The sequence below is a fragment of the Trachurus japonicus genome, chromosome 8 (assembly GCF_045865225.1).
Source record: "Trachurus japonicus isolate A0001 chromosome 8, Traja_1.0".
Classification (NCBI taxonomy): domain Eukaryota; kingdom Metazoa; phylum Chordata; class Actinopteri; order Carangiformes; family Carangidae; genus Trachurus; species Trachurus japonicus.
In genome coordinates, this window is record NC_140914.1 from 1,851,433 (window position 1) to 1,863,544 (window position 12,112).

The window sequence follows — 12,112 nt, forward strand, 5'->3', positions numbered from 1 at the left end:
TTTAGGCTGAAATACTTCATGTAAGTGATTGCTGACGGAAAATAGGACTATTTAGGACTTATATTAACAAAAACATTCCACTGATATCTGCTTTAATTATAATAATTTGAGAGCACATTTAACACATGTGAACACCCTCACTTGCTCTCACATTATGAACTCCTTTAACACAGAACATTATCAGGTTTTCTACCTTAAACTTACATCATGTAACCTAATCTTATCTGTGACTCTCCAAACACAAACTTTACAAACTTCCCAACTTTAACTCTGTTGCAGGTTTTGTCTTCACATCTGCTGCCATCTTGTCTGTTGGACAATACTTCAAGCTTTATTTTTCCTTCGTGATCAGTCGACCTCAAAATGATCTTTAATATCAACGTGCTCACATCTCTGTCTACTCACAGCTTCTTCTTTTTTATTGTGTAAAGACAAACAACACAAGACACACGTGGTGTTAACAAGAATAAAGGACAAACAAAACAAAAACATACAAGAAAATACAGAATAGCAGGTGCAACGAACATGGAACGTAAAGACAAGATCACGATGAATCACGCAAAAGAGATAAAGAAAAATACATCAATAACAATATAATGATAATAAAAAAAATAGGCCTACATAATAGTAGAAGGGTAATATTGATAAATATAGCGAGTAATAGAAGTAATAGAGTGATGAGAGGTTTCATGTGTGAGAGAGGAGAAAATAAGTAACAGAAAAAAAGAGGAGATAATAGCCTTGTAATATTAACAATAATAATAGTTAAACAAACGACAAAAAAGAGAGTGAAAGAAGTGAACGAGAGAGAGAGAGAGGAAGAAAGAAACAAACGAACAACAACAAAGCTTCTTAGCGCTCCTGTTCCTTGGTTATCTCCATAAACCATAGGTGGTGTGTAGCTGAGTCAGTATTTAGATTTAATGTGTTTTTAAGTTGATATTATCTATGTGAACTTCAGCTAAAACTAAAACCCACTCCACATATGATTCAGACCAGTGGTAAATATGTTAACCAGCTAAACTGTTGTTGCTGCAGCAGTTTGGTTCAGAGAACGATGGTTCCTGGTTCCAGCTGTTGTTGCAGGTGGGGCGTTAATTAGCGGTGCACCCCCCAAAACGCGCCAAAACGTCGCTGCTGCTGGAAGAGCCGAGACACACGGTGAAACTCTCTCCGTTATTTGTAGATAATATGCTCTTAAAGTCCTTACTTACCATGAATATCACACACACACTGAGTGATGAGGTGGCGGCCATGTTTAAAGTGTGTGTGACTGTGTGTTGTTTTTCTTTGTTCACGGTGAGACGAGGATTTAACGATCTCATCTCATTAGCATACATGTGTTTGTGTTGTGGCTTTGTTCTGTGTGTTTAAAGTTCATCTGCTGTGGATCCAACTGAAACTGCCACTATACGATCTCATGTCTACAGAAATATCTGATTGATCAGTGAACATTCAGTTTGAAACTGGAAACTACAGCTGCATCTCAATAAATCTGAATATCATGGAAAAGTCCATTTACAGTAGTTCAAGTCAAATAACCACAACCAAGTATTGAGTGCATATACATGGTCTAACTTTTCACAAGGACAATATTTCTGTATTAAAAATGCTTTTAAAAAAAAAGAAAAACAATTGGTCTTTTGTAATATAGTTGTTTTTTTTAGAAACTGAATTTTATGTCTGTATTAAACTTAAGCCATAATAATGGATCTATATAAAGTGTGAATTGAATTGAATTACTGACATAAATCAACTTTTCCAGGATGTTCTAATTTATTGAGATGCACCTTATTTATTAGTGAATATTCTGTTAGAACTGTTACGAATTATTGTTATGAATATAGATAATTAATTGTATGTATACAGACTGTTTACGGCTGTTGTAACCTGCCCATTGCATTTGCACTTTAGGCCCCATGATGTTTATTATTTATTTGTTTGCACATTATTGGCACTTTTTAATCATATTTTATCTTGCAGTAGGTCCTTTTAATCTGCCCATGATATGTTACATGTTATCTGGTGTTGTCTATTTGTGTATGTGTTTGAATGTGTGGATCTTTCTGGCTGCAAATCAATTTTCCCTGTTGGGGACAAATAAAGACACTTAGACTTTGAATGAGATAAAACATAAAAACATAGTAGATGCAGCTAATGTGCTCCTACTGTTGTGTGCAGAATAAAATCCTGAGATGGTCTCCAACAACGTCCTGTTTCCTGTGAGGTGAGTGGTGCCAGTGGGTTGCAGTCTGCTACAGGTGAGTGTTGGTGTCTGTCAGCAGCTTCAGGTAGTTGCACCAGCTACATCAGCGTTTCTCAAACTTTTTTCAGTCAGGGCACCTTTCAAAAGTGAATAAAATCTCAGGGCACCCCTGTGTAAAATGTAATTCAAAATAACACTGCATAGCCTAAATGTAAATGTCCTGTTTATTTAGATGAGACAGTATTATTTAACAGAGCATAATACAAACTGTAAATGCAGGGTGCATAGGTGCCTCTGTAGCCTACATATGCACACACACGCACACGCACACAATAATCCGCAATGTGAGAGGAAGAGAGAAAGGTCTACATGCGCGCAGCGCGCAGGCACGCGCTCAAATGAATCCACCGGCGTCTCCGCTCCGTTCTGACTCTCTCAATCAGAGAGTTTCTACCGTGTCACTGCAGAGTGTTTTTATACATCAAACGCACCGGAGTCGGAACAGAGCGGACACAGATCCACTGGAGAGAGGAGGGGGGGTGACTCGTGATGTGTGCCTGTCTGTACGACGCATTTTTTTCATAGCGTCCTGTGTCCGGTGGACACGGCCCCTGCTGCTCTGAGCGCCCGTGACCAACGACTGTGTCCACGGAGCGGTCTCTCTCTCTCTCCCTCCCTTTCCCTCTCTCTCTCTGAACGCTGCTGAAACGAGCCGCCTCACGTCCGAGCCGCTTGATAAGTGCGGCGCTGTTCCAAAAGTTGATTATTTCAACTCTGAGCGCTCTGAGCGCCGCGACAAAAAAAGAGAAGCCCCGACCCGAGAGCTTTTTTTCCGCCGAGGGCGGGTTAAAAGGGCGTCCGGTGGACACGGCCCCTTTGCATAGGCCTATATGTAAAAAGAATGTATTCTATGAAATGTCAGAAGTTTTTTTCACGGCACCCCTGACGCAGTCAGACGGCACCCCAGGGTGCCGCGGCACCCACTTTGAGAAAGGCTGAGCTACATCACTCCTGTGTGCTGGCCTGGGCCTTGGATTTGTCACATCTGTAGACATTTTATTCTTCTTATGACTCATTTACACCAACACATTCATTATCTCCAAATAAAGTTCCAATCCAATGAACATACAGACACTATAAATCATATTACAGTGATATTTGTGCATAATCATCAACCTTATTTAACCAAGTTAACAAAGACCACATTCTTATCAGTGGCAACAGCCTGGTAATAAACTCTTCAGCTCATTAATTAACACTCCAGAACTTATGCATTAACTTTTCATAACTTAGGTTCAGTTGTTAACAACAATTTCACAACAAAACAAGTTCATGGACCCACAACACACACACATCACACAAACTCCCACAGACAACACTGGAGACACAGCGTCACATTTTATCAACAAAAACAAACCTTTATTCATAGAGCACTTTTCATACAAAAGGAAGCAGCTCAAAGTGCTTTATGCAATAAAATAAACAGCAGTCAACATCCTCTGTCATTCAACATTCACAGTTACTCACACACACAAATGTTCTCCATGTAAACGTAGGCACATGCCCCACCACAATCCCTGCTCTAATTCTGCCCCCTAGTGTCCAAACAAGAGAACTCCTCCTACTGGAATCAGCTCCAGGTCAACAAACCAGATCATACAGACATAAATATTCTTTCCTCCATAAATATGATAAAATGCAGTTACATTAAAACATTATGAGTTAAATGTAAATAATTTATCTGCTCACACCATAGAACAGGTTTGTCTCTGTCATTTGTAGCCCAGAGCGATTAAACAGTTATGCATTCAGTGGAACTCATCATTTTAACTCATGTCTAAAAAACACACTTGACATAAATAGTTTCATATTTTACATAAAAACACTTTAGATAAACACACTCATTTAAAAATGATTCCACACCCCTGGGCTTAGAGGTTCTGTGAGTGTTAAAGTTTGATTTCACAAAAACATCGGCATCACCAACCATCAACTGTCTGCACAAACATTTATAATAACAGCATGAGCACAGAAAAACAGCAACAGATCAAAGTAGGAGTTTGTTATGCGTTGTATGTAGCATAGTTAAGGTAAAAAACAAAACAAATCTTGCATAGTTCCTCTTTAACCGTCTTCTCTGTCAGCGATACTGAAGGTTGTGAACAGCACCAACCCGCCCCAGCACCACGGCAACCGTCTCACCAACAGCTGCAGACACACAACTGAGTCTTCCATGGCGATGAGGAAAACCCATCCAGACATGCCCCACCACAATCCCTGCTCTAATTCTGCCCCCTAGTGTGCAAACAAGAGAACTCCATCACCTCTAGGTCAACAAACCATATCATACAGACATAAATAGGCTTTCCTCCATAAACATATGATGAAATGCAGTTATATTAATACATTATGAGTTAAAGCAGAAGTAAGTGGTCCGGTCGTTTTCGCTAATGCTGCGTTCCAGGCAGGCTTTTGAAATCGTAAATTACAGCTTCAAGTCACAACTTACGACTTTGTAGCGTTCCAGACAACCCACTCGTGTTTCTCCGACCTGTTTTACCGGTGAAAGTCACTATAACGGCCACTCGTAACTTCTGACCGGTGAACACGTACCAGATCGAACTGGTACCACTTCACGGTCGGAAAAATACGAGTTTCCTTGAACGCACTATAACAGTCCTCGTCCCTACGTCGCCACATTCACGGCGTTCCTTGGCTGCACACACAGCCCTGCATGCCGTTCTCTCTCCTCATTGGATAAAAACTGTAGGAGAAATGTTTTCTCCTGGGCTCAGAGCAGAGCAGAGTGACTGACAGACCCGTGTTTCAGTCCAAACACTCTATAGAAGTGATTGCTGTCGGAAGATATAACTATTTAAGACTTATATTAACACAAATATATCACTTACTTCTGCTTTAAATGTAAATAATTTATCTCCACAAATGTCCCACTCTGTCAGCATGAACCAGTTCTAGAGCTGCTTTGGCTCTAACATCCTGAACACACACTTCACACTGTGGGACAGGTTTGTCTCTGGTCATTTGTAGCCCACAGCAATTAAACAGTTTTGCATTCACTTCAGTAGAGCTCAACATTTAAATTCATGTTTAAAAATGCACTTGAAGTAAATAGTTTCATTACATAAAAGCACTTAAAATAAACACACACATTTAAAAATGATAAAGTGGGTCAAATAGCAGAGTCAAGTGGAGGTGCACGGTAGCCAGTGAAATGCTTCATCCACTTCCTGAGTGAAGACCAGCTGGTCAGGTGAGGACAGGTGAGTTTTAATATGTAGTCAGCTGACTCATGTTTCCGTTAACCATGATGATAATTGTTGCCGTTGTAAACTGTGTCGGTCCATGCTAGTGCTAATACAATCCACTCGCTGTGATGCTAATTACTTCAAGTTAAATCCTATTGGGTTAGCCTAACAGTGTTAATGGCTTTGAAGTGGTGAGTGAGAATATCTTAGTAAATACTGCTGAGCAGCAGACATTTTCTGACTACATGCTGTGTAAAAGAAACTGTTATTCAATGTGTTCTGAAATACTTTGTGTAAAGTACTGCAGCTGGCTGTGGGTTAACACGGGTTCATATCAAACATTTACTGTTAATGCTGGTATTTCTGTAGCTAATAAAAGTTAAATGATGATCTGAAGATTCATAGTCTTTGTAATTCATTAGAGTTTAACCGTATATTTAAAGGTGCACCGGTGAGTTAATCTTTGAGATCTCCCTTATGTATTTGACCTGCAACTGAAATGTAGTAAAAATGTCAATTTGCTCACAACTTAGCATCAAGTAATTGTATCTTGACCTTGTCTCAGGTCCCAGAGTGAATACTTTTCAAAATGCCACCCTGCTGAGATCGTGGAGCCGACCTAGAGTGATCCAGAGATTTGTGAAGATTTCAACAGTTTCCAGAGAGAGAAGATGTTCCAGTACTGGATGACGAGCCAAGCCCAGAGAGATACTGAACCACTGGCTTTCAGCAAGGAGACAGCAAACTAGGTAACACTTATGTATTCCTCCTCTTTGTCAAGAATGGTTACACTTTACATTAATCATTTACTGTGTGTTGATGATGTAATACATTTTGTCTGAGGATTTTAAAGGTCGTGGAAAGTTCCCACCACCTTTGTTAACCTGGTCTGGTCCTGTGAAAGAGGATCCACCACAGACACAGGTAGGTGTACAACAAAAACAAGTCTTTATTATAGTGAGTCATTCATGAAGAAATACTTGTGACATCTGAAACTGCAGCCAGCCCCACAGAGGGCCAGGCAGCTGCTGCACAACCCTGCAACACACAGCACCACAAATGAATGAGAGATTTACACAGACACACTGCACACAATACTAAATGCACAGCAACCTTTACACTGCACACAGAGGGAACTCAGTGACAAAACACACATCAATACAGACCAGTCCACTCTGGAGGCAGCTCAGAACCACTTCTACCACAGAAACACCTGCCACAATCATTTTTTATATCAGTCGATATCGATATTTATCACAATATAACTCAAATCTCTATTTTTGTCAAGGCTAAATGTTCCCTCATACTCACAAGTGAGATTTGAAGATATCAGAAGGTTATTTCTGATTTAAATATTTATTTTCCGTCAAAAATTGAACATGACAGATGTAATGATGAACATATAGGCTAATGAACATAGATTATTTTGTGCAGATGCATTTTAATGTGATGTCCCTGCGTTTCAAACCATGGTAAATCACTGTTAACAATTATTGTTAGGAATCATTAACATGTGCACATGTGACAGCCTCTGCACGTAGGATATAGGCCTATGAAAATAATTATTATATGTAAGATGGATGTTGCAACTTTATTTATTTTTTGATCAAACACGTAGCCCTTTGTGAAGTTTTTCAATTGTGTTGAAAATTGAAAAAAAAGTCATGTAGAATTGAAATACTTTACATGTAAAAATGTGAACATTTGAAAACACAAGTGTCGCCTTGGTTTTACAGTCAGTCGTCCGAGTTCTCCTTCATATTTTCTTTCGAGGCAACACTCATTCTCTCTCTCTCTCTCTCCTTTTTTCTCCGGCGATGTCCCACTGCTGACGTGCACGGCTGCAGCAGCCCAAACATTACCACGTGTTGTCGTGTTGTGTCTTCCTGTGCCGTGTCAACCTAACCTGGCTGGCTCAGCGTTCAAGCCACTCACTTCTCCGTCGGTCCCTCGCTACCTAAAGGAGGTGTAGAGCCCCCCCTCCTAACAGATGATGTGACACAGCTCCCCTATTTAACCGTCTTCTCTGCCGGTGACACTAAAAGTCGTGAACAGCACCGAGCCGCCACGGCACCACGGCCACCGTCTCACCAACAGCTGCAGACAGACAACATTTCCTGTCTGTCTCCGACGCCGTCCAGCCTCCTCCTCCCCATCCACTGATACAGGTGAGTGTGATTACTTCTCATACCAGAGATGTTCAAGTCTTTTTTTGCAAGTCCGAGTCAAGTCTCAAGTCTTTGAGGGGTGAGACTTCATCAAGTCTCAAATCTTTGGTCACGAGTCCAAGTCAAGTCTCAAGTCTCTAAAAAATAAAAGTCTCCTGTCTCTTCTGGTTGTAATGACCCTTCTATCATCTGCTGCTATCCAGTCTACTAAGGATACTGCACAGCTATATCTAAGCGATTCAAAGCATTTACTGTAGGTTATTATCACTCCTTTATCTATACAGTAGCCTATTGATTAGTTGTTTATTATATGATCACTTTAAACAGGATATTGCAATGCAATATGAAGAAAACGCAACCTCGAGTCCCCATCTCTGTCTCTTACAGATGAACATCATCAGTCATTCATTCTCTCAGAAAACTCTCCTGGAAGCTCACAGGGAGACAAAACACTCCCTCACTACACTGATATAGTCGGTTACTGAGTCGTGAATGTTGAGTTTTGTACCATCTTGTACCATCCGGAGGCAGCAGCAGCTTAAACAGAAAAGACGTGCTGCGGGTATGATGGGATGTAGCCTGCAAAGTCTGTCTTAGTGTTGCATTGTGGCGCTGTTTCCTGTCGTTGGAGCAAACCTCTGCATCTACTCTGTGCTCTGCAACTCCAGTGCACTGTCATAAGCCAAGTCCACTCAGTGTGTCTCTGCCTGGGAAGAGTCCTAGACATTCTTGAACTTTGAAACGTTGATGGTCAGGCTCTGTCGCTCATCTCAAACACATACTTGTTGCCGCTCGCACATCCTCGTCTTACCGCCGCTGTTTCCGTTCTTGGTGTGCGTTGCTTTTGCACTGGCTACACCACTGCTTGCATTGACAGGCTCTGACTTTGTCTCCTTTCCAGTCTTTACGTCTGAAGACCACGATGTCGGCGCTCTCAGCTCTTCCAGTGACGGGTTTAATTTTCGGTTGCATTTGAACTTTAATTGTGTTGTCGTTGCTGCTCTGCGCATTTTTTCAGTGTCCTTGAACCTCCATCATGTTTAGAAAAACTGAATAATGTGGAAATGAGCTGCAATTCTTCATCACACCACAAGATGGAGCTGATTAATCAGAATGGATGACTTGCCTGTTTTCACCTGTGTGTGTGTGTGTGTGTGTGTGTGTGTGTGTGTGTGTGTGTGTGTGTGTGTGTGTGTCACAAACACCATCATTATTAATATTACTAATAATATTATTGTTATATTAATAATATTATCAGGGCTGCAACTAACGGTTACTTTTATTATCGATTAATCTGTCTATTATTTAAACGATTAATTCATTAGTTGTTTCGTCAATAAAATGTTAAAGAACGTTGAAAAATATACATACAAACAAGAAAATGTCTTGTTTTGTCCACAAACCGAAGAGAAACTCAGTTTATTGTCATAAAGGAACAAAGAAACCAGAAATATTCACATTGAAGAAGCTGAAATCAGAGAATTTTGACTTTTTTTCTCAAGATAATTGACGAGTAATTTAATAATCGATTATTGTTCGATTAATTGATTAATTGTTGCAGCTCTAAATATTATTATCGATCAGTCTGTTTCATGCTGTTTTGGACTCTGAGCTTTAATGTGTGTGTGTGTGTGTGTGTGTGTGTGTGTGTGCGTGTGTGCGTGTGCGGCCTCAGTTCGGGGGGGCGAGGTCAAGGCTCAGATCCCCTGCTCCTCTCAGAGCCTCAACACGCTGCAGCTCAACACCAACAGCACCGAGCACCGGGTGAGTCCCTGAACGCAGCACGGCCTCTGGTCCTGATCACAAACACCATCATTATTAATATTACTAATAATATTATTGTTATTATTAATAATATTATCAGGGCTGCAACTAACGGTTACTTTTATTATTGATTAATCTGTCTATTATTTAAACGATTAATTCATTAGTTGTTTGGTCAATAAAATGTTATAAAATGTTGAAAAATATACATACATACAAGACGACGTCCTCAGATGTCTTGTTTTGTCTCAGTTTATTGTCATAAAGGAACAAAGAAACCAGAAATATTCACATTTAAGAAGCTGGACTTTTTTTTCTTAAGAAACGACTCAAACTGATTATTAGATTATCAGAATAGTTGACGATTAATTTAAAGGGATAGTTCACCCTAGAATGATATTTCGCTCATTATCTACTCACCCTCATGTTGACTAAGGGCTGGAAGAATTCTCAGAGTCCACCGTCCCTTCTCTGAGTTACAGGGGGTCTTGGCGTAGCAGTGCATTTCAATGCAACGGTTGCAAAGGGACACCAGAGCTCTTCGTAAAAAAACACACACAAAAAAACATCCAAATACCTCCATGATGCTCGTATGTAATGTCCGTCTTGTGCTGAAGCCCCAAATCGCGTGATTTGCGCCGGCGTCAGTGCGGTTACTGCGAATCACACGAGATTTGGACGGACCAGGAAGAGGAGCTTTGAGAAGCTTCCGCTACAAACAAGCTTAAAATATAGACTTATTTAATTTTTTTCGGGACAATTACGCAATTTGGGGCTTCAGCACAAGACGGACATTACATACGAGCAGCATGGAGGTATTTTTTGTGTTTTTTTGTGTGTGTTTTTTTACGAAGAGCTCTGGTGTCCCTTTGCAACCGTGGCATTGAAATGCACTGCTACGCTGAGACCCCCTGTAACTCAGAGAAGGGACGGTGGACTCTGAAACTTCTTCCAGCCCTTAGTCAACATGAGGGGGAGGAGATAATGAGCGAAATATCATTCTAGGGTGAACTATCCCTTTAATAATCGATTATTGTTCGACTAATAATAAAGACCAGCGCTGCTTGAACTAGCAAACCACACTTGACGCTAACACCGTGTGTGTGTGTGTGCAGGTGCTGACGGTCGGAGGCAGCAGCGACCACATCGACGTCTTCACTAACCTGTCGTACAGAGCGTTTTCACTCAGCTTCTGAACACACACACATACACACGTTGTCATTTATGATAATAAAATATTTTTGTCATTTTGTAACTTGTTGGTCCAAAGTTATTTAAATAGACTTTATGAAGTTTCTTGTACCTGCACACACACCTGTATTGTTCTGAGGTCTCAGAATCTGGATATTTTTTCTCCAGACCTCAGCTGCAGTCACAACTTTTTATTTTAACCACAAATGTCTCTGTGTCTCTGTCTCACTTTGGTTTCTGTGACGTAATCCTCAAGCTAAAGTTGGTAAATCATTGATCCATCACCACAGATTGAACTGGTTTGTAAATTCCAGCTGTAAAACTATGGAATTACTTTTGTATCAAATCGATCCAAACAAAACCTCTTCAACGTCAAACAGAAACAAGAGCTTGAGAAAGAATCAAACTTTATTTAAGAGAGAAAAAAACTCCCTGAAGCAAAAAACTGTCGTCTCAAAAGCAAAATGTGTGACTTGAAAACAAATTACAAATCTCTTGGTTCCTTTAATTGTTTAGATAAACGTGTTTTTGTTGCTTCATGTTCAGTAAACAGGGTTTTGCTCTTGCTGTTGTCACCTCTCTCTCCTCTGCTCCCTGAGAGGCCAGAGTCACATTAGAGCCAGAAAAAACTACATAGAAAATAATATACATCATTGATCATTATACAAAATAAACAGTGTTTACGAACATGGTGCTTACATTAATGTGTTAACTGTTGTCATAGCAACCTGATCTGAACCTCCATCATGTTTAGAAACACTGAATAATGTGGAAACGGAAATGGGCTGCAGTTCTTCACCACACCACAAGATGGAGCTGACTGATCAGAATGGATGGAGGAGGAAACAGGAGGAGGAGGAGGAAGAGGAGGAGGAGGAGGAGGAGAAGGAGGAGGAGCAGAGAGTGTGTAGAGGATCAGATGAGTCCAGAGACAGTGATGATCTCTGTCAGGTCCAGAACACACAGGGAGGATGGTGGACTGGACTCTGAGAGAGACAGTGGAGCTGCTCTCAGGTCAGTTCAGGTTCAGGGAGGTTCAGGACCGAAGGAGGTTTCCAGCTGAGAAGAGAAGCAGAGGACAGAGGTGATGGATCAGTGATCGTCTCTCTCTGCTCTGATTGGCTGACTGTTGTCTCTCTCTGCTCTGATTGGCTGACTGTTGCCTCTCTCTCTGCTCTGATTGGCTGACTGTTGTCTCTCTCTGCTCTGATTGGCTGACTGTTGTCTCTCTCTGCACTGATTGGCTGACTGTTGTCGCTCTCTCTGCTCTGATTGGCTGACTGTTGTCTCTCTCTGCTCTGATTGGCTGACTGTTGTCTCTCTCTGCTCTGATTGGCTGATTGTTGTCTCTCTCTGCTCTGATTGGCTGACCGTTGTCTCTCTGCTCTGATTGGCTGACTGTTGTCTCTCTCTCTGCTCTGATTGGCTGACTGTTGTCTCTGTTATTGTCTCACTGACTTTAGTCCAATAGTGGTGAAAGCAGCACAGACTGACTCCGCCCCCCTACTGACCTCACA

General features: G+C 41.0%; 1 protein-coding gene across 2 annotated transcripts in view; it reads right to left on the reverse strand.

Annotated features, from left to right (window-relative positions):
• The window catches only part of LOC146982284 (uncharacterized), a 62,745-nt gene that overhangs the window by 40,429 nt on the left and 10,204 nt on the right, over positions 1-12,112 (reverse strand). The window lies entirely within an intron of this gene.